General features: G+C 47.1%; 1 long non-coding RNA gene across 1 annotated transcript; it reads right to left on the bottom strand.

Annotated features, from left to right (window-relative positions):
- Positions 1 to 2,471: 2,471 nt before the first annotated feature.
- Positions 2,472 to 22,604, bottom strand: LOC121470210 (uncharacterized). The gene is made up of 5 exons (XR_012056738.1): positions 21,362 to 22,604; positions 20,438 to 21,093; positions 4,974 to 5,106; positions 3,788 to 4,161; positions 2,472 to 3,402 (listed from the first exon to the last, which is right to left on the bottom strand). It is a non-coding gene; the product is annotated as an uncharacterized lncRNA (long non-coding RNA).
- Between the last annotated feature and the right edge of the window lie 709 nt (positions 22,605 to 23,313).

Here is a 23,313-nt window from a genome sequence, read left to right as displayed (position 1 = left end):
TGCAAACAGAAAGCAGGGTTTGGGTCCTCAGTCCTGTGGTCCTTCAGCTTCAAGCCCATTTAATCTCACTTCCTATTATTTCCTCCCTGAAGCTTGGGAGTCTGGAAAAGGCCAGTGTAACAAATTTAAAAGGGGAATTTCCAGGTTTATTAAGAGTTTAAAGAGAAAAAAACCTTCAAAGTCAAGCCCTTCCCATTGCCCTGCTGAAGTTTGTCCTAGGAAATGACTGTTCTGACAGAGACTGCTCACAGTGAAGGATCTCTAGGGCTACCTTATAGCCTACATCTAGCAGAGGGTCCCATCCTACAATCCTGATGAAGAAAGTAACAGTCCTTCAGAGCATGAGGAAAATGCTCCCCCTATAAACTGCTGCTTGCTCCACCCCTTTTGCACCCAGCAGATTCAGCTTTGCTTTCCTTTGCCAAGATATCAGCAGAAAGGTCCAGCAGAGCCAGTGGCTGCCATGCTGGGGGGCTGGACCATCCATCACCATCCCTCACTCCAGCTCTGGGGTGAGGAGTGTAACCTCTGGCTGAAGATCAGCACAAGGACATCCCATTTCATATCATTACAGCTGTTTGCTGCCTGTGTGCTGGAGGTCCCATGGAATGTGGCTTTGGGGCTGCAAGCTTTGGCAGTCTTTATTATTCATGAGCTGTGAACAGGGCCTTCAGTCACTCAGCATCATGCTGCTCTCTGCCCACAAGCAGGAAAATCTAGAAATCCAGGGGTAGAAAACGTGCCTCAGAGCAAACTCACCATCCCATCAGCGCAGAACGAAGAGGGCATTCAGGCTGCTCTGGAAGCATCTGTGTAGGCAGAAGTTGACTCACAGGGAAAAAAAGGTGGGAAGAGAATGGGGCTGAGCTGGGAAACAATTTGTCACTTGCCAGAACATTTGTCCAGCATTGCTTACAGTGATACTGGAAGTCCAGTTTAGGAGTGGGTGGCAAACTGAGCCTCCATGGCAGTTGCTCATCTCTCTTCCCACCAAGCTTCTCCTCCAGGAACGTGGCACAGACATGAATGTTTCCTTTCCTGCACCCCTGGGATCTCTCAGGAGCCCCTTAACAGAGCTCTGGGAAGCAGTGCTGTATCAGGAGTGTGGATTAAGGGGCAGTGTCCCAGTTGGGAAGGCTGGTTACTGGGACACGTCACTACCAAGACCTCAGCAGTACTGCTTTGGGAATAGGGACATCTGACACATCTTTCACTGGCTGAATCACTGACAGTTTCGGTTGTTTATAACACATCCTTCATCTACCAGGAAAGTGAAAAATATATATTTGGACAGATTTGGAAAGACCTTGGGAACCTGAACCCAAGGGGCTTAAAGATACACAAACCCAGGTTTTCCTCTAGAAATCATTCCACCAAGGGAGGTCAGTCCTAGAGAAACCTTCACTGTGCAGACATGGCATTCCTGTCCTACTACTTGAGCCTACAGAAAACAGGCTGCTCAAGCTGCCGCTCCTTTTTTTATCCTAACAACCCCAGAAGTACCTACCCATAAGGAGCAACTAAAGCTTTTCCAGGAATAAAACACATTTGTGATATTGCAAGTCTGCTCTTGGGGCTGTGCCTGGCACCACGTTGAGCTATGAATGTATGGTGACAGGCACTCTTTTCCACATGGATCAGAACAGCACCCTCTGTGCATTCTAGCTAGCCAGAAATACCACCAGCCCATATAGGTGTCCCACCAAGAAGCACACACACGGCGTGACACCTCTGAGCACAAACCTCCGGAGGCAGAGAGGGAAAGCACAGAGAGATGGGCAAACAACGGAGCTTCTCAGGGCTTACCTCTGCCTGGTCCCTTCTGGTGGTGTGGCAGCAAAGGGCCCACAGAAGGGCAGTAACAGGCTGAGAGAAGCCTGGAGAATCTCAGCTCAGTGTGGCTTTCCTGTATGGGGACTCTGTCACAGTGTGTGTCTTCTGTGAAGACTGTGTGTCTTCTCCTGATGTCTTTTAAGAGGGGAGAAATCATCCTCACTGCAGCAGGCAGAGAGAACACAGAACATTAATTTGCATATTTTGGCAATACCCCAACGTCATTCCTAAAGGCAGGTTTAAGTATCTGCTCCCCTCTCCCACTGTGGGCCCAAGCCTTCTCCTCAGGGTCTCTTGGAGCAGCACAGAGCTCCTTGCAGGGACCATGAACAGAGGTGTGATGAGTCCCCCCTGCCAAGTGCAGACCGACAGTAGATTTGGGACAAGCCTGTGGGATTTCTCTCTGACTGACACAGACTCTGCTGATATTTCCAGAGGCCTCAGCTTGACCAGCTCACACTTTGGCCCTCCTTTGCCCTTTCTGTGCTGCAGCTTTAAGCCCAGAGTGATGAATTTGAATTTGTGTGTCTGTTTCGTGCTGGCCACTCAGTGTGGTGTAGGTGGCTCTATTTTAGGATAATTCCCAGGTCAAAAAAAAACCAAAAACAACAAAACAAAACAAAAAAAAACACACCAGGAGAGAGGTAGATGTGTCTGCTTCTGCTGCTCTTGCTGTGGGGACAGAAACCTGCAAGAGTGAGATGGTGTGGATGGGTACTGGGGGCAATCACTCCTCAGAAGGAGCAGCAGGTGGGCATCCCTGCCTCCATTAACACTCACCTTGGCACCATTCACATCAGAGGCTGGTGCTGGACAGTGCTGCACGCCTCAGCCCCCTCCCTACAGGCTTATTCTTTCACAAGAGGGCATTGTCCCTGCTGGCAGGAGCCTGGCCTCATGATGCTGAGCAGGACAAAGGCTCAATTTACCCTGTGAAAGAGCTGGAAACCAGGAAGGAGCCAGAGGCAGCCAAAGCCCAATCTGAGACACTTTGGATTTTGGTGCAGTGGGTTGGTCAGCTGCAGGCACAAGTGCTCAGGGCTTAGAGCTGCCTGCCTTCAGCAGGAAATGCTCTGGGACAGTGTGGAAGTGGGAAGTGTTGGGGCTTTATTCAACAAGAAGAGCACTTCAGATGCTTCAGACATGAATATACTCATTTTGTGTTTCACTTGGCATTGATATAGAAGTCTCCTGCATTGCATATCCACCCTAGTGAAGAAGAGGAAAAGTGGGGCCTGATGTTTGGAATCATGTATGATTCTCCAGCTTTTGTGGCTGGCAGCATCGTGCCTGCTTCACAGGACAACATACAGTGTGCTGCTCTTTACAAATTATTTCTGCATTCCAAAAATATAGCAACTCTTGCCTCCTGTCATGCACAAAGATAACCAAGATAGGAATTATGGGGAAGACTCAAACATCCCTCTGAATGCAGACTTGCAGAGAGGAGGAGGAAAGCCATGTCCAAAGCCAAACACAGAACCATTTCTTCCAGAAGTCACACATATCAGTCAGTGACAGAAGAGAGACTCTTTGATTGCCTTCTTGGAGGTCTTTTTCCCACCACCTCTGGTTAAAAAAAAGACAAAAAGGGTTGAAATTAGGAAGATAAGGAGAAAAATGTGGCATTGTCTAAAGTTAGGCAAGAACGTGCAACCACAGACGACTTAATTCATCTTGGAGAAGGAGGAGCTCAGGGAGCTACACAGGCATCTGGCATGGACAGAGTCTTGAAACTATTGTGAGAAATGCCTTCCTCCAGCCAGAAATGAAGCAGCTTTGTACCACACCAGGTGATGGCTTGGACAGATTGATCCTGACATCCTGCAGGGGGCTGCACCTGGACACAGACACGCAGAAAACCCTTCCACCACCAAAAAGAAAAAAAATCCTACCCCAAACCAACCCCAAAGCATTTAATTGGGGCCAGGCTTTAGGACCATTTAGTACCTACCATTTTTCACAGCAGGCAATTCTATCCATTTACTCAGCTTCAAGTTTCTGTCTGCAAATTCAGCACTTAGGCAGAAGATATTTCTCCAGTCCAGGCTCAACTGACAGGATCACCACAACACATATTTATTCTTGTGTGTTGTAGCTGTCAGCCTAAATTGGATCATTTTGGACACCCCAGGAGAAGGCACAGTGAAGCCTGTCACATTGGCTGCCATGCAGATGTTGTCTGGGGAGGCAGGAGGTGTTGTGACATGCTGAGCTCCGTGCAGAAGGAGGTGGCCGCATAGCCACAAATAAACTCTGTCTGGTGGTGGACACTCATTAAATACTTGGTTGCAAATGATTCCCAGTCCTCCAAGGCACCCATGTCAGCTGGATATGTTAGAGGAAAAACAGAGAAGTTATTGACAGGAGTTTTAACTCTGACATTTGGGATTAGGAGACACTATGAGAGCGGTACTGTCACATCAAGTATCATCTCATCAATTCTCCAGTGAGCACAGGTCAGTGGGAGATACAGCCCATCAACAGGCAACAATTGTGGTGACATTTCCTTGCTCTTGAATGATAATAGCTCAGGCTTGTGGGACTGTTCTGCAAAAACATCCAGATACAGAAATTCTCTCTTTCAGCTCCTTAAAGTCTTTTTTCATCTCGTTTTAGATTACAGTTCAAGAAGGGATATGAAAGTAGAGATAAATTTTATAGCAGATTTTGGTTACATCAGGCTCTTGTACAAGATTAATTGCAAGGGTTTTTTAAAGCTGACATGTGCATTGCAAAGGACATATAAAAACTTAAACATATTGAAGCATTTTTTAGCATTTATTTATAAGCATTTATTAAACTTATATTGAAGCATTTTTCTTTTGTTTCCAAACACAAGAACTGGATTGCATCTCTATACAAAACTGCCAGCCAGCTTATTCTACAGCTCTTAAAAAGATTATCTTGCTGTGCATTGCTGTGGGCCTGATTTTTGAAAAGTTCCTCCTAACAATGCAATCCCAGCATGATTAGCCACAGAGTGCCCATTCCTGAAAAGGGATTTTTCTATTTCTTCTTCAAGCAGGGGATTCCCTCTTAATCAGCTGTAGAAAAAGATTGGAAAACAGAGCTGGAGGCAGAAAGAGAGAGGAGAATGTGGGGGTCAATTCTTTAAAGTCAGAAAGGTTATTTCTTACCAGCTGCTGCAGAATATTTTGTCCATCACTTCCCTGAAGAAAATAAATTGCAGTCCTCCAGAAAATTAAGCAGGATTACTAGAAGTTGAACTTGAGATGCTCTTAGTCCTTTGGCCTATTTCCACTTCTCACACTGGATGAGACCAGCATAAAAGACAATGGGAAGCAAAAGTCAACCAAGTTCATGTGAGAAATGAGACTCATTTTTAGCAGCAATAATTATTAACTGCTGGAACAAACTACCAAAGGAAGTGGAGGAGTTTCCCTACCCTGATGTCTTCAAAACAAAAAAATGCTCTTGTCAAGTAGGAGTTACAGGGTTTAGACCAGGAAATGCTGGATCAGTTCATCACACCTCAAAAGCCATGAACTGCTTGTACTGTGCAGACCCAGGGATCACATGGCTGCCCTGTGATCAGACACACTGGTTGGAACCTCTTAGCAGATGCAGGGCATTACAAGTGAGGTGTCTGTACCAGTTCAGCCTGGCCCCTATATTATTGTGCAGTGAGGAGGCAGGAGAGCACATCCTGGGATGGGTGTGCTCTCCCAGGAAAGCTGCTGGTTTACACCTCTAAGTGTTTAAAAGCTGACCAGGGCATCTTCCTGCCTGCTTGCAACACCAGTCCTCAACGAAATCAGTATTTTTAAGGCAAACTTGCAACATGTCATCAAAGTAACTGATACCTTGCAAGCAGAAAAAAAAGTATCTGGGAACACCTGGCTTTGGCACTAAATCCACCCAGAGATCAAAGAACTTGCAGAAAGAAAATAGATAAGGAAAAGGACACCATTCTGCAGAGAGAGGAGGGACCAGAGCCGCCAAGTGTGATCAGGTGGGGGGCTGGAGTCAGGGATCCTGCAGCTCCTGATGCTGGTGTCTGCACCAAGCAGTGCTGTGGGACAGTGCCACTGCATTCTTCTAAGAAGGAGCCAACCTCCCCAGCCCTCACAGTGGGAATGGGGCTCCTAAAGACACACAAAGTCAGGATTCCACCTCACTATGGCCACTGTCACCTAAAAGGATAAGGTTCACATATAGCTGACACAACATACTTAAAAAATTATTCCAGCCTCAGCATGTCTGATGACAGAGGATTTGTCCTTGGCAGGTCCCCATCAGCACAATTCCCCATGGTTCCCTACCTGCTCTTCTGGAGCCCCGAGGCCCAAACATGAGGATTGCAGTTCAGATCCTCAGACAACATAGAAAAATGGGAAGAAAGTTGCATATTTATATGTCTCGTGATTATAGCCCACTTGAGACTAACAGCTGCCAAAGCAGTCTCTGAAGTACAACTCTGCTTTCACCCAAACCAAGGACTACCTTGTCCTTACAGGGAGGTCATGCTCTCAACTTCTCTTCATTTCTCCTGCATCTGGTGTGAGGAGCACTCAAATGTGAGAGCACACAAGCCTGTCCATGGGCAGAAAGATATCCAGTGCACAAACTATTAACTGAATCTGTATTAATTTCCCATGTCTAAGAATCTGAGTGAGTGAAATGTAAAAACCTTCAGCAGGTCCTCCGCCATACTAGAAACGAACACAAAACCCAGCTGGGTTATGTTTACACTTCCAACCAAGCCTCAGCCAGCAGACAGGATAAAGGGGAACTATACTTTGACGAATATCCACCCAAAAGTCTGGCTGCCACATCTGTGCTCCTGCACTTGCACCAATGCACCTCTGCAGCTCTGCCCTCCTCCATGGCCAACCTCCACACAGGAGAAGAGATCCCCAAGTGGAGCAGCCTGTGGGAACTCCAGTGCCAGCAGCTGTAAGGGCACGTATTCCAGTGTAGGTAGGCCATGACTGATACCTCAGTTACCTTTGATGTCACTCAACCAAATTTAGGAGGCCTTCATTGTTCATCTAGAGCTCATTGTTAGTTACAGAGCTGTGTCAGCCTCCCAGACCATGTAATTTTGGTAGGGTTTTTTGCAAACACCAACCCTTCCCACTTTAATTCAGGGTGCCTGTCAGCAAGGCTGACATGCTCTTCTGGGCAGGGGGAAATGTTTAATTTTCCCCAAGGCTTCAACTTGCAGGAATGCTGGAGTTTGAACAGTGTGTATAAATCATGCTTCCCATGGTTCTTTCAGATTCTCAAATGACACAAATTCACTTTGCCTTCCTACTCTGGAAAAGAGACAGAGAACCTCAGCCTGCAGAGATCCAGGGCACCATGGAAAGTCCTACCAGGGCAAGAGAGCAGACACAGCAGCAATCATACAAACATTTGAATCTGTTTATCATGCCTGATAAGATCTCTTCAGCCAGGTACACTGCCAAGAGTGGGATCTCAATGGTGTGGATGAAGGGGGTCTGCAAACAAAGGTACTCTCCAGGACATCTTACTGCACCCCCTCCTCACGTGCTGCTGCCCAGCCATCTCCTCAGCTGCTCCGTACAAAAGATCACCCAGCAACTGCTTACCCAGGGCACAGCAACAAGACATTACATGGCTTTGTGAATCTTCATTGCTGGAAACAAAGCAGAAGAGTGTTTTCCCTAAAAGTTCGTGGAGTTTTCAGGGATCACATGCATACTGGAGCTTTCCAGTGGGCTCTCCTTACACTTTGTGAGCACAGAATGAAAACATTGCTAGTGGAAAGAGACATGGAGAGAGAGAGGCAGTGCCAGAGAAAAAGTTATAAGAAAAACAGGGTGTCATCATCCACCTGATCCTGCAATCATTATCTTGGATAGCAATTCCCACTGCTTTCATCAGGTACTCAGGCAAAAGGAGGAATGTAGGATCTGGCCCAGCATTTGTGATGATATCAGTGGCTCACTGTCACGGAGCTGGGAATTACTGCCAGCACGCTAACAGCCCCTGCCACCCACACTTTTATTCTGTAACATCACACTCTCTAGAGATTCGCTTGCTGCTGCTACTACCTGCTCAAAACACCATAGGCAAAAAGGTTTATTGGAGACTCCCCAACTTGGGGGCTCCTCCTGCCAGTCAAAGCCCTTTGAGCTCCTCACAAACTAAGCCATAGGGCTCCTGTGTGCCAAAAGCCCATGGCAGGGCTCAGCAGCCAGAGGCGTGGGGAGGTGGGGAGGGGAGATTAGTCAGCAGGCCGAGTGGCTGGGCTCCCCAGCCCCTTGATTTGTTTGTCTGATTGCAAATATGATGCAACCTGACAGAAGCACAAGGGTGCAGGGGTTTCATTATACACCTACATACCACCTACATTTTCTGCCCCTCACCCTCTGAGGTCCAGCACACCTGCAGCACAGACAAACATCAGCAGGTTTGGGAGCATTCAGCCCACAGCTGCATCTCTTGGCACTTCACAGATCATAGTCAGACAGCCTGATTGCCTTCTTTAAAAAAAACTCTGAAGTATATAAGAAAGAGGAAAGAGCTTTCATCATTCATACCTGGGCTTTCTATCTCTCAAGGCAGAGGCAAATGGTTCTTCCTCCTCCTTGCCTAGGGGACAGCTCTTGCTGAGAATCAGCCTGGGGGGTTGGGCTCTGGTTGTGGGCGTATGTGGGACACTCACACAGAGAACAAACTCATGCATCACCGATTCTGCTATTGTTACAGTTCTGGGCCTAGAGACATTCCTCATACCTGTTTATTAATAGGGACTGACAACCCCTCAGCTCCCAGAACTTCAGTCCTTGTTCCAGTGAGGAGAGATGCAGTCATATCACTGGTGCAGATGTAGCATCCCCAGTGAATGCCACCAGCACAGGCAGGAGCTGTGCACGCTGCTTCCCTCCCCACTTTCAGCAGTGTTCCCACCGGCTCCACAGTGAGCAAACAGCTCTCAACATGAAAGCAAAGAGAAAAGGACACAGCCTGATTGAATTTGCTTGAGGTCAACAGCAATCTTTACTCCTCACTAGCACTCTTTATATGTTAATCAACCCTCCATTTTCTCCCCCACTCTTCCCAGGTGGACTCCCTCATGGGTCTGATAAGAGCCTCACCCTCATTAGGGCAATTAATTAGATGGAGACACACACCACTAAAGAACCCAAAACCCAAAAAAGCTTTATATTCTCTTTTAGTATTTCCTGTACCACGCTTTGCTGAGATTTGTGTTTTTCTGTTGTGTGTACAACTCTCTCCTGCCAGTTGCATCCCCTGCCCACTGATCCTCGCTGGAGGTACCTCAACACAAGGGCAAGAAGTGGCACTGCTTTAGGCCAGGTTGTATGTCAGGGCTCTCTGAGTGCTCTTCCAGTCAAGACCCTGTGAACACCCACGTGGCAGGAGGCTGTTCCTCAGGCACTGGGGCCCTGGCTGAGGCAGAGCCCTGGTGTCTGGCATGACATATCTACCATGGCACCCACCTTCTGCTGGCCCATGACCAGACTGCCCAGAGTGTTTGAGCTCAGACAAATGCCTTTTCCTATCTCACCAAAACTATGCTGCCACCTGACCAGCACCCAGGCACTGCAAAGTTCAGTGCATATCTGATGTCTCTTTTTGGTACCTCAGCACCTTCCCAGATCTGTAGGATATCTCCCTGGTTCCCCCTCCTCAGTGAAGCACAGTGGAGAGAGCAGAGTAACACAGCAGACAAGCCATGTCCCTCCCCTCCAAGGAGCTCTCCTTCACAAACTGCCCAAAGAAATGAGATGCTTTGGGCCTCTTTGCATTGCACTGACACCTCTCCAGGGCAGCACTTGGACTAGTAAGGGCAGCATGTCCATCTCTTGGGTGGTCTAGCCTTCTGTGTGCTCCAATTGTGTAAAGAATTAAATCAGGGGAGTGAAACCACAGGTGAGACAACACTTACTATCCAAAAAGGATGTGGGGAAGGTGAATTGGAGACTGGACTCTGAAAGCAGATGAGACAGCGCAGATGAGTTGCTGCAGAGAAAGGGCTACCTTGGCAGAGAGAGGAGCACTCTGGGAGGGGACAAGTCTGTCACCTGGAGACTTGCAGATCAGGGTGAATGAAACACAAGCTCTCAGAGCTGAAAGAATGTGGTAGGTAAACAGAAGCTGGAAGTAAGCACAAAGCCACGGGTTGCCTTTTAAACCTGGTATTCAAAGTGAACAACACAGCAAAGTCAACAAGCTCCTGAGAGTACCTGGTTTCCAGGCAGTTGTGTCTACAAACTCATAATGCACTCGGGCTCTGTGGGCGAGCTGAACCCAGACTGAGGTCAGGACTGTGCAAACACTGCAGGGCGCAGGTAGTGCTTTGTAGGGGCACCCCATGCTGCCTCCTCTGTGCACATGTGCTGGAGTGCCTGGACAGGGTGTGGGGGGGACAGGGAGCAGTGGTTCTCCACCAAACCCTGCCCACCACCTGAAGATAACCAGCTTTCCACAGAGCTCTGGCTCTGAGAGGGCTCTGCAGTCCCTGTCCAGGTGTGCAGCACACTGCCACCTGGCTCCCTCCTCACTCTCAGAGAGAGGTCAGCCAGCAATACACTGATCAATAACCCAGAGCAGGGCTACAACCCCTTCAGAGGAGAGGAGGTTTTCCCTGGGGCCTCCCAGCAGGCTGAATTTGCTCCACATCTCCTGTCTGGTGAGTGCTTGTCGCTCTTTCATGCAGGGCCACCCTCTCACCGTGGCACTGCCAGCAGCCCACAGCCCAGGGTCCTGTCCTTTGGAGTGCTGATGGAGAGAGCTCATGGGGGCAGACTCCCCTAGACAGGGCACCACAGAAGGGACATAATCTACTTTCTCCCTCGGCCCAGTCGAATTCCTGTTTCCTAGTTCAATGTTGTTTTAATACCTCTAAGACAAACATCTAAAAAGTGGGATGATGTTTCAGCCCTCATCCATGCATGCAAGGGAAGCCCTAATTCATGCCATTGCTTACTGATGTCTGTCCAGATCGCTCTATGGCTGCTGTTGGCAGCTTCTCCTTGTGGCAGGGGTCCCCTGATCCCTGTGGTCCTGCATCACCCCCACACAGCCCTGAAGGTGGGCAGCAAGATTAGGAGCTTCAAACACTCACCCCAGGCCTCCACACAGCCCCATGGCTCTAACTGGCAACAGATGAATCCAGACTGTTTCCCGAGAGACAAGAGTTTCAACAATCCCTAAAGCCTCTTAGGCAACAGCAATATCCTAAATGGGAGCTTTATTCTCCTGCACTGCTCAACAGAGCCTGTATTCAGACATGAAATACTGGAACACTCATTCAGGAGCCCCCTCGGGACAGGAAACCTTCCCTGTAGGCATGAGGTATCCTGGATCATACCTGGGGAGCTGCAGAAAACTCTCCCACTGGTGAGCTGTAAAGGCCAGGGGGAATAGCATGTCTGAAACCAGAAAGCTCCTTTTTGGTTTCAGAGACCCAACTTGAGCTCAGGATTTAAAAAACTTGTTGATTCTCCCTGTTGATGTGGGAAACTTTTTGTGTTTTTGTGTCCAGTGGCACATGGACATGTCCAGAGCTGGTGGTGAAACCCAAGAGTGTGACCCTTGGTGCTTTCTAGGAAGCCAAAGGCTTCTCTACACCTGCAAACAGGGAAGAGGGAGGGCAAAGCACCCCACTGGCTCCTGTCTCACACAGAGGGCTTATTGCTGATGGAGGGGCAGGAATGAATCTGCATTTGCTGCAGCCACCTCCTCTGAGTTTCACACACCTCATGACCCCGTTCTTGGCCTCCTCCTGGCCAGGGATGTGCAGTCCCTGCTGTGAAGGGTGAAGGGTGAGGGAGCCAGCAGCTGCCAAGGGTTCACGTGAGCTTGCAGCATTCCTCCAGAAGTTCCTCTAATCTCTGTGACCTCAGTGGGTGGATGGCAGCCAACTGCCATCACTGCATCCTTAGCAGACCTTGGCTGCAAAGGAGGAACCACTGGGGGAGTTAAAAGGGGGGAAAAAAAGAAAAGGGAAAGAGAAGAAAAAAACAACTTGCCTGGCCTGTCTAACTTCATTTGGCTGATTTGATTTCAGGCGTCTGCTAAGACACAGCATGCCTATTTATCATAATCAGCTTAGGGCACAAGGGCAGTGTTAACTAGGCTTTACTGGATTAAAACCTGCCAACTAATTCATAGCACCCACCCAACCAGTACAAGTGGCCTTGTACACAGTCTCTGTGCTTTGTCTTAAACATTTTAACTGGCATTAATAAAAGCACCTGTATAAGGTGGAAGGCTACAATGGCCCTATTGATCCATCAGCATTATGAGGAAGAAAAGGGCTCAGGAAATAGAGACTCGTGGTCCAAGTGCAGGCAGGTTAACACAGAGCAGAGCTGTAAAAGCACTGAGCACAAAGGCTGTGTCTTGATATGTTCCTGCCCATTCAAACTGCTCAAGGCTCACTCTGAAATCACCAGCAATATGCCTTACAATCAGCTGCAGGATTTAAACTAGACTGGAATTTGCAGATAAAACTTGGTTAAATCAGCCTGGAAGTGCTAATATAAATGGATGCTTTGAGGGTCCAGGTATAAAGTAATGCAATATATATTTAAAGTCCCAAAGAGTGAATGTTTACTACAGCAGAGCCACATCAGATGAGTGAGTGAGCAAAAAGTGTGAGCAAAAGGGGAATTTCACTGTTCCTACAAATAATGCTTACAAAAATCCATAAGAGAAATCCCCACAGTGGAGTATAGCTGGAAACTCTCAGTGTCCATGACAACATCACCAAAGTCTCCCTGCCTTCTGGGCTGTGGATCCTTGCACATATTGTAACCTGCCACCTAAGACTGTTTGGAGTGTCTGTAAAGCAGGAGACAGTCAATTTAAATATTTAAAGTGCTTCCTGAGAAGGTGATTACACTATAGAGAATTGCTTCATATTATAGTCAACTTCTGCTGGTCATTTACAAAGGACTCCTTGGATCAGTTGAGAAAAGTTTCTGACCAGAATCAGCCACTCCTAAGTGCTAGGAATCCTGGCTAACAAAAAACCCCAACATCCCCAAATCCAGATGCTTTCCTGCCATGGATGTGATCTCAACCATCATCCTCAGGGAAGCAGTGTCCAGATCATGAAGTGGAAAGGGCTGCTGCTTTACCAGTGAGTCACTCAGCTGTGCTGGACCCCCTACCCAACCCTCTCATCACACCACCACTTGTACAGAGGGCTTTTACCCTCAGTTTTCTTATTGCTGCAGGGTTCTGTGTATTCAACCACAACATCCCAGTGCCCACGTGGCAGGACCTGACAAGTTTTTGACTGGCTTGTGAGATTCTCTGCAAGCCCAGCTCCTGTGGCCCTACAGGTTACCTCAAGGCAGCTGCTTTGAGTAAATCAAATGCAAACCATGTTCCCTGAAGGCTTCAACATAAAAAGGAAGCAGGAACCCCAGTGTACTCTCTTTGCATGGAAAACCCACACTGGGGGACAAGGGGAAGTGGGTTGACTTGGGATTTTTACATGTTTGAGGTCAGCAGAGCTGGTATTTGTGCATTGACACATTAGATAATTAAATGCAGGTAGAGTCAGGTGTTGGCTGTAAGCTTCTCCTTCCTCCATTTAAGCCTCCACCTCCTAAAACAGGAGATGACCTTTGATTTCCCAGCAACACCCATATCCTTATTCAAAGGTAGGAGCTCACTGGGGTGGTCAGGGGGTTACTGCAGCTCCTATTCACATCCTGTAACACAATGACTGGTGACTTCCCTCCAGTGGGCCCTGTTCCTTGAGCTACAGAAATCCCTGGATTCTGGAACAGAGAAATGAATGTAGATTAATCAAAGGGAAATGATGCAAAATGGCAAAACAAACAAACAAACAAAAAAGGCCCAGGAATGTATGAAGCCATTCTAAGGATCTACAGGATGACCAAAGACTTCAAGCATCAACATCCCTCTTTAGCCAGCTGAGTCCTTAGAGCTGTCAGTGTTGTTTGTCTTCATCCAGGCACATCCCAGCAGGAAGTGTAGGAAGTGGTAAAGGGGAGGATCATAACCAGCCTGGATCATAACTAAGCCTGGTATTACTGACTCTGTGAATCCAATCTGCTTGTTCCAGACTGAGTCCCTTGGCAAGAATTGCCAGAAGCCAACTCAAGGACTGAGCCCTATCACTTGGCTCCCTTTCTTTTCAGTGGGACTCCGTTGTGGCAGATAAATCATGTTTACTGCCAACTCTGTTTATGCTGCTGCTTAATTTGCACACATGCAATGTACTGAGGTGTCCAGCTGCTGCCCCTCAGCAGCAGCCAAGTAGCCTTTGCTGCAGCTGGGAGGAACTGGGGGGAGATGATGGGGCCAGGCCAGAGCAGGAGGTGGATGGCACCACCCCAAACACTTTTTCTCTCCCACGCACTCATTGCTACTGGCACATTTATTCCCGCAAGCACTGATCCCTTGTGACTCAAGCAACACAAAGCAGCTCTCTGGCTCCTCTGCAACACCCATATCCAACAAGGTGCCTGTGTTAGGCACCTTTCCAGCAAGAAGCCTTCTTGCCCATTCCTCACATTCCCCACTGACACCTCTGCTGCCAGTGTGGCCAGTGGGTACCATCAGCTGCACAGTGCAGCTGCACAGTTAGGGATGCTGATGGGTCCAGGAGGACACATCCCACTCTCCAGCCTGCTCACAGCAGCAGGTCAGAGCCATGTTACAGGCAGCTCAAGGCAGCTTGCTAAACCTCACCTGGGAGGCTCTCAGGACTTAGAACACCGTGATGGGGAGCTGCAGGGCAGTCAGCATGATCTGAATAAACATAAAGGTCTGAACAGTGGGTTTTTTCTCACTCTTGCTTTCTGGTTATAAATTACTCCCCACCCTGCATCTCAGTTTCCTCAGCTGCTCTAAGGGGTCAGTGGTGCTCAGAGCACAAGCCACTCTGAGATGGCAAAGTGCTTCTTGTGGAAAGCTTGAGCACAGCACAGGAGATGTGCTGCACCTAAAAAGCAGCCCATGATACCTGATGTTTAATATGCATGAAATGTCTGGACTTTCTGAACTGGGGCACTGTAAAGTCACACCCTGCCAATGTTTCTCCTGTATGCACTGGTACTGCAGGAGTGTGGGAGGACTCATCACCCAGTCATGCAAGAAGCTGAGGATTGTTATGATTAATCTTTCTCTGTGATGTGGAGGTACTAAGGGACTCCAGCCTCTGACCAGACTGGCAGGAAGCCAGATCCTGGATAAACACAGATCCAAAAGTTCATTTGTCTCAAGGCATTTATAACCTAAGATGCTCAACTGGAATCATATATGCAGCAGTGGAGAATCCAAAGGGAAGGCGTAGTAATTACATATTGAATGTGGAAAATACTCTGACTACTGCCAAGTCAACTTTGCATACCATGGTGAAGAATTTTGGGGTGATAAAGCTAATGGTAATTTGTAATGCCTATGTAAAATGGATCCAACCTCCTCCCCAGGCTGGGGCTATGCACGCCAGCATTGCCAGGGGTTCAGAATACAAAGCACTAGTTAGCCCTTCTGTAAACCCTGGCTACCATCTACCTCTAGCAGAACATGCTCAGCCAGGCAATCTGCCCTCTCACCACCCCCTCCAGCCTTGAGCTGAGCACAGAGCCATCCTTCCCACCTAAGAGGTTGCTGATAGAGGACATGGACACCTCAGGGGGATGTTTTGCAGCTGCACTGATTGAGCAGCCAGTGGCTTTCCCCCAGCCCCAGCACAGCATGGACTCAGAGAAAACCTCTGTGCAGCAGAGCAGAGTGAACCAAGCTCCTCAGCTCACAGACTGAAGCAGATGGAAAAAGATGTGTCCCACATGCCCTCGACAGCTCCTGTTCACAACAGCAGCATGTGACCCACGCTGGCAAACCAGGCAGTTAACTACCAGAAATAAATATGTTCAGCAGTGAAACTGTACAGATGGAAAGGTCCTGTTTTATCTGTGGCACTGTCTGGGATCACTTGTTGGGTTCTTTTTGATGTACTCGCTTAAAAAAAACATTCCTTAATAACATCCTAAATTAGACTGCGGAGAGGAAGGCTTCAAAATAGGAAAATCCAAACCACTTCTGCTTCTTAGTTGTAGAGGAACTCTTGAAAAAAATCTTAGACTTGAAAAAAACCCCAACTCAAAACCAGTGTACTGTCCATTTTCAAACTCTATTTGCACAGCATTTCAGGGGCTCAGGTACCAATTTCCTCTCCTGAACGTGGCTTTCCCAGGACTGAGTAGGCAAGTTCAATATCCAGTCATTCCCTCCATCACTGCTATGAGCTTTCTAAAATTTCTTACAAGGCGGTGATTCATGAGAATATTCTTTCACCTGACAAATAATATTTGCAGAGAGGGTGGACAGGCTGTCAGATGACCAGTGCTTTGTTCCTGAATGTGTTTGTGACTTTGTATAACTTTTATCTACCTGTCAGTAACCCACTTTTTACTGCTCCATTTCTGTCACCTTTCCCCAGATGGGTCAAATTGTCTCATGCCATCTCCTCCATAATGGGGCTGAGCTGTGGTTCCTGGAAGCTGCTGTACTGCTTTCCCTTTCCAAATAAAAGGTAGAACACAATTTAATGTCCCTCCCTTTAAAATGTCATAAAGCCTCTTAATTCTCCTCCTTCGAGAGTTGGGTGCTATTTTCATGTCACAAAATAGGTACAGTGAGAGGATAACTCTTTAAAAGTTGTTACTAAAATCAGAGGGATGTGGGTTTGTAGTGGCTCAGAAAGACTGTATAAGATCATTTGTCTCCAAAGGAAGGGACCAAACTTCTCCTAAGCAGAGATTTTAGCAATGCTCCAAATATCCTTTTTTCAGAGGAAACCTCTTTCATTAATATCTTATAAAACACAAAAGTATTTTGCTTTTCTTTTGGTGGTAGGGATAACAAAAGTTATTACAGTTATATAAGCAAGACACCAAAATAACTTTTTTTTTTCCATAAGGAAACATGAGAATTGGAGGCTTTTATTTTTAATACAGAAAAAGGCTCAAACTATCTTAATTGAATACAGCATGAAAACAACCATCCTGAGAGAGACCACAGACCCTTCTAACCCAGAATCCTGTCTCCAGCAGTTGCCCATAGCAGTTGCCCAAGGGAAAGTGTGAGGTGGAACAGGCGGCAAAGCTTCCCCAGCACGCTCTTCCCTTCCTGCCCAAGGGTTTCCTGAGCCAGACACGCTGTGCTGATCTCTAACCACCCATGAGGGACTTGTTTTACTCTGACCCATAACCCTGCACACCCTGGGCTGGTGAAATGTGAGATGCAGAAGGGCAGGAGCATGAGAGCCAACCCTTTGTACCAGACTCCTGTCCTTGAGATGCTGCAAAGCCTCTGCTGTGATAAAACCCCTCTCATACCTGCCCACCACCTTCTGACATGAGCCAAACCCCCATAAATCATCTGAGATTTCCCTTCCTGAGGGCCTCCCTCCTCAGCCACTGCCTTCAGTAGGAACAGAACAGGTCAATACAGAGAAACTACTGAAAATTCCACCCTTCATTAGGAGTTGCTTATAATATTGGCTCATCCTGAGTCATGATACAGCTCTACCCAGTAACCCACATATTGTACACAGGATATGTTTGCACTGCAATCAAAGAAATAATTATTGAGATGTTTGCTACAACCAGACGTTATATAATAGTTGTGGCTAGTCTTACTGGCTACATTGGTCACACAATTCAGTATTTCCATGCTGATAACATAAGAGTAACAGGAAACAAACAAGCAAAATCCCCACAGAAATCCAGTCAATAAAAACCTCTCCAAATATGCTTCTACCAGTGCTGCTGTTCTGCCTCCCAGCTTCCTCCTGTATATCTCACTAGGGCATCTGGAGCACTTGCTGGGACCACCTCTGACCAGATTTTGAAAATATTTAGGTGCAGAGAGCCAGAGCAGGATATCTACTCAGGACTTCTAAAGCACTGGACTTTTTAAGATTAAGAAATTGATACAGTAATTTTAAGCTTGGGTTGAGTTCCTAGAGGAGCTGTGCCATTAGAGTGGGATTTCCCTTTTGCCCATGGCTGGCACTTAGGAGTTTCATCTTTCCCTGTTGTGTAAGCTCCTAAACAAAGGTATCTCCGGAGAATCACTTACTCCTTTTTAAGATGGCAGCTAAGAGGATAATGAAACAGACTTTTTACAGGTGCTTCTCTGCTTTAACTACAGGAGGATTTATACAACTAGTTTAAACCTCATGTTTGGGTGATTAACAGTAGCTAAGAAGAACTCATTACTAGATGCCCACAGTTGTGTTTTAGTTGTGATTTAAGTACTGAAGACTCCAGGTCTGCTTTTAAATAACAGGATTTTGATTTTGAGATGTTTTTGGAATCAGTCCTCTAAACATACATTAACCATGGCTGCAGTAAGGGATGGGATGCAGTCTTCTTGTTCCATCATTTGCCCATCAAAGCATCCTGTGAGAACACCTGCCTGATAATTATGGGTATGTACACAGCGCACTGCATTTGGTTTTGCCATGTTATTACCATGTTGTACCTGACAGGGTGAGCTGGGAGGTCAGGGCTGCAGATTTGTAAACAGGAACAAAACTGGGAAATCTTGAAGACATCTATAAAGCAGAGTTTTTCCACTCAAAGTTTGATCTATTATTGTAATGAATGTTGCATCCTGCAACAGGAAGATAGAAAAATAACAGGAAGGATTCCAACAAGAAAAGGACAAACTTGCAGTCAGAGAAAACTGGGCAAGAAAAGTCTTTGCAAGCTCATCAGCTTTGACTGAAAAATAGCTTTCAGCTCACTCTGCATAATGTGATTTGTATTCTGTCCAGAGCAATCATTAGGCGAGGTAGTTATCTGGCTCTGCTGTGTATTATGCTACAGGTGCAAGGTCTGGAACCCCATATAATTGCTGCATAGATCTAGATTTAGCTTATCATCATTTTTTCCGTTAGCTTTCAAAAGAACAGAAAGAGCTTTGCAGCTGCCCTGGGCTGGGCTGTGCAGCCAGTGTCACTCTCTCAGCAATCCCTGTCAGGATAAGGAAGCACTGTGGGCTAGCAAGTCCTGAGAAGGGATGCCCAGCTCACACTGACGGGCAGTGCTGCACCCAGCTGCAAAGACTACAGCCAGATCCAGTACTTTGAAGAAGAAAAAATAAGAAGCAGCTAAGGACCACTCACTAACTGCCCCTCTGAGTATTAATGAGGCACCTTTTCCTTGGGCAATACCATAGCCTCCCTAGCCTCCAGACCCCCTCATAGCTAGACCCGTGTGGAGACTGATGCATGGAGAGGACATGGGGTCTGCCCAAGGTCTCACAGAAAGCAGTGGCAGGGCTGGTACTGCGCCTGCATGACGTGAACCCCTGTCCCAGGCTTTAGCACAAAAACATCGCTGTTACGTACTTGGGCTGTCTTGGCAAGCAGAGATCAGTTTCGTTTAAAAGCTGCTACGAAAGCCATGCCCTTGAGGCTTGTTTTGGCAAGCACATCCCGGGAGCTGTTTGCGGCAGCCCGTGCGAGGGGCACACGCAGCGGCGCTCAGCCAGGCTCTGGGCTGTGCCCCCCGTCCCTGGCACAGCTCACTGCCCACAGCCGTGCCAAAGCCTGCGGAGACTGCTTGCGGCAGTGTGTCACAGCGTCCTACTAACCACGGCTCACCTGCCCTGCCAGAGTGACCCACACTGCTCTAATCTGTAAATCGTTCAGCCTAACGCAATCCCCACTGGGATGGCCAGTAATTAACACCGTGCTAACCATGGGTGGAGAGCAGGGTGGAACCTCTGGGTGAGCAAATAAAACCAGGACACTGAAACCAGGCTGGCACCCTTCTAGCAATGGCACCTTTGCAGCCAGCAGCCTGATTTCCCCATCAGGGAATCCGTGGACACCCTGGGTTTGCAGCTGTGACAGACTCATGTGAGCTGGACATGCTGACGTGCTTGATGTGAAGAAGGGCTGGCACAGTGTAATTCAAAGAGCACATAAATCACAGAACTGTAGAATGGTTTGGGTTGGAAGGGACCCTAAAGTTCATGTAGCTCCATTTCCCTCTTGTCCTATGCTTTACTATAGGCCTCTTGTGAAAAGTCCCTCCCCAGCCTCCTTGCAGCCCCTTTAGGTCCTGGAAGGTGATAGAAGTCCTCCCCTGAAGCCTTCTCTTCTCCAAGTGGAACCATTCCAACTCTCTCAGCCTGTCTTCAGAGGAGAGGTGCTCCAGCCCTCTGAGCATTTTCACAGCCTCCTCTGGACCTGCTTTAAGAGGTCCATATCCTTATTACATTGTGGTGCTGCATTTTTGACCAGGAGCAGCCTGCCCAGCCAAATATAAGAAACAGGAGAAAGGAACACTTCATACTCAACAGAGTTTCTCTGGCTCAGTTGCTGTTCAATAGTAAATCAGTCATCCACAGGCACTCACAAACAACTCAGGTATCTGGGAATGCTGAATGCCAATAAATTGATGCTGGTCAGGTTGATGGCCAGGTATACTAGAAAAAGAGGATCACGTTTTGTCTTTTAGGTGTTCATGTTTGTAGATGCTTTGATATTTTGAGTAGGATTTTCACTGGTATTTTCTGTCTTGTCAAATAATAATAATATAATAATAATAATAATAAAAAGCTCTCTCACTTTAAAAATTACCTTGGATGCAGCTTGGCTACCAGTTAAGGCTGGTATTTGCAGCAGGTGTTATTTGCAGCAGAATTTTGCCTTGTTCATGGGTTACCATATCTGAAACATCCATTGCTCTACTGACACCACTGTGGTTTTGTGAATGGCAGGCTCTTGTGCACTTGCTGGTCTAAAAGTAGTGGTGGCTCATCAATGCTGGCTCTTCCCCTAATGCTACTCCTTATGCAATGCCAGGAGATTCTGTTGTCAATGGAACAGCATGTTTTGTCTACAGAAGGCCATATTTTTGGAGTCCCAAAATGCAGGGGATTGGTGAGGGAGGGTAGGGGTGTCAATTTAATCTTGAGAGCCTGTGAAGAACAGAGATGTCAGAGAAGTCCAGGAGAAATGATCACTTCAGAAGGGTTGTGGTAGTGATGCCAAATCTGTGTTTGCGTGCACCAGACTGTCGCCTCTGAATCCAAACCCATGATGGTGCAGGAAAGTTTGGGTTTATACCATAGGGCACAGAGTTTCCAAAGTGACCAAGTCTTTATGGTTGCACTTTTTCTTCTTGTAAAAGGAAGAAAATCTAGCAAATCTCCAATCAGTGTCCTGGAGACTCTTATGCAGCCCTTGACAAAACAAAGAGGGCCTTTCTCTTACATTGTCTGAAGACTCCAGAGCTATGAGAACATATGAAAATTGACACATTAGCAAAACATCACTCAATTCACACATGAGAGGTCAGGCTAGTTGCTACTACCTTCTCAGGACCCGGTCATGCAGAAATAGCCCACACTGTCATTTGGCAAGATTTTCCCACCTCCCAAATATCACACTACAATGGCATGAAAATTTCAGTGGGCAAAATTCTGTACTGAAAGCTTCCCCCAAGCAGGGAACTGCAAATGAGCTATGGGTGATGGTGATTTTTGAAGTGGGCTGTTGTACCTGTGCCAGGGACAGGCTGTTCCTAGGGCAGCCAACCTGTCTGGTCATTGAAGGCATGCGTCCTGTCTCTGACAGCAGCCGGTGACAGATGCCTAGGAAAGATGTAAATGACAGGAAAGCCTGTAGTGACACTTCCCCAGAAATACCAGAGACTTCCTGACCCAAAGATACTATCTCCATATTTAAAGTGCATTTTTCATTCACCACAGTGTGCAAGGCAAATTGTGTGAAAAAGCATACTCTATTGTTCTACAAACTGCTTTGATATTTTAATCTGATTCTCCCTAGTATAATGACTGCTCCTGCATCACCACTCCTGTGCCACCCCAGATGTCACAGGGCCTGGAGACCCCTGTCAGCTGTTTGGAGCTTGTCTGCTTGGTGATTTGTACAGAAACTGCTCTGGTTCTTTGTGCTTTTGTGTCTTAAATCTGCTACCCTGTGGAAGAGACCCCCAAAGGAAGTCAAGGGAGGACCATGGCTGATAATGTCTTGGAGCAGGTCGCAAAGCAGAAAATACAGCATAGGAGAGGATACATCAGTGCTTCTCAAACATTTTTTTACTATGGCCATGCACAGTAAATTCTGCGTTGGTACCTCAGATTCTTTTTCTATGATGACTGCAAATGAGGTCTCTGTTAGTGACGCTCATGAATGTCAGGCTCCAAAAAGATCTACCAATTTCCTACCATTATGACCAAAAGTTGGATGAAGTCACAAATTATCTGTCCGAAATGATGAAGCATCCCCCACAAGAGAAGAGCCCTTCCTGCTGTAACCACAGCACTGTATGATTCAGATGCTGGTAACTGTCTTCAGTTTCTTCTAACTTTGCTCAGGCCTTAAAAACACTGAGTCAGCATAACCTCTTACCATCTTTTTTTAGTGTGTGAAGATACAATCATTCAGCACCAGAATGATGACACAGAAATCTGCAGCAGGAGATCAAATGTGCAATAATAAATTGACACTGGAACCACCTCCTACAATTGATATTTGCTTAGTCATTTCTCTCTCCATCTCCTATGTTCAGTCCCAATGCTGCCACCCCTTCCATAACTCCTGGGACATCCCTAACATGATCTAAAAACATCTGGCTGTGCTCTCAGGAAACTGGAGACACAGGGAAAGGCATTGTCTTGCTGATGAGCCTGCTCCTTGTGTAAGAGTTATTTTTAAATCATCGTGCAGAAGGATGAGGTTCCCATAAGCCAGGGCTTCTGTGAGACAGGGCTTTACATTTCAGAAGGCAGAAAATGTGGCATGTGCTACTGCTGTTGCTGTGGCAATACCCATGGGTAGTGAATGCTGTAGCCTAAAGTCACATGTTAAATAAACACACAGCTACAACATAAATGAAACTAGCCCAGAGCAGCCGTTATTTAGATTGTGGACATTTTTTAAAATTAAATGTTTTCTTTGCAATATTTCTATGAAGAGGTGGAGTATGCAAAGTCAATCTCAGCTCAACAGAGACTGATTTATTTGCTCTCCCTCCTGCTCTGCATGGTTGGGGGACATGTCACCAGCTGATTCACTGAGACCTAGAGAAGTGGGGCAAGTGCTGGCACTGGCACAAAGGATCTCACCTGCTGCCCATGCTTGTACTGTTGGGGCAGTAAATAAATTTGGGGCACACACAAGCGAGTACATGGGTGTACTTATGGCTGGGGAGGAAAAGGATGAGAGAAGGTGCGATAGGCACAGAAGACAGAATGCAGAGAATGATCCTGGATCCACTGCCTGTGCTGGTCTCCAGCCCCATGTGATCTCACAGTGTGACTCTCCAGCAAGTGGTGATGTCCACCTCATGGCACAGGCTCCCAGAGCAGGATGCTGGTGCTTCCTCTCTACCTGCTCTGGCAGCAACCCACCTGTGAGCTCCCATTTAATTTTACCATGAAGCATTTGGGTTCACAGGAGATGTGAAACCCCAACCCGGCCAGCCAGCT

This window comes from Taeniopygia guttata, chromosome 6 (assembly GCF_048771995.1).
Source record: "Taeniopygia guttata chromosome 6, bTaeGut7.mat, whole genome shotgun sequence".
In the NCBI taxonomy this organism is placed as follows: Eukaryota; Metazoa; Chordata; class Aves; order Passeriformes; family Estrildidae; genus Taeniopygia; species Taeniopygia guttata.
This window is presented reverse-complemented; position numbering and strand designations above follow the sequence as displayed.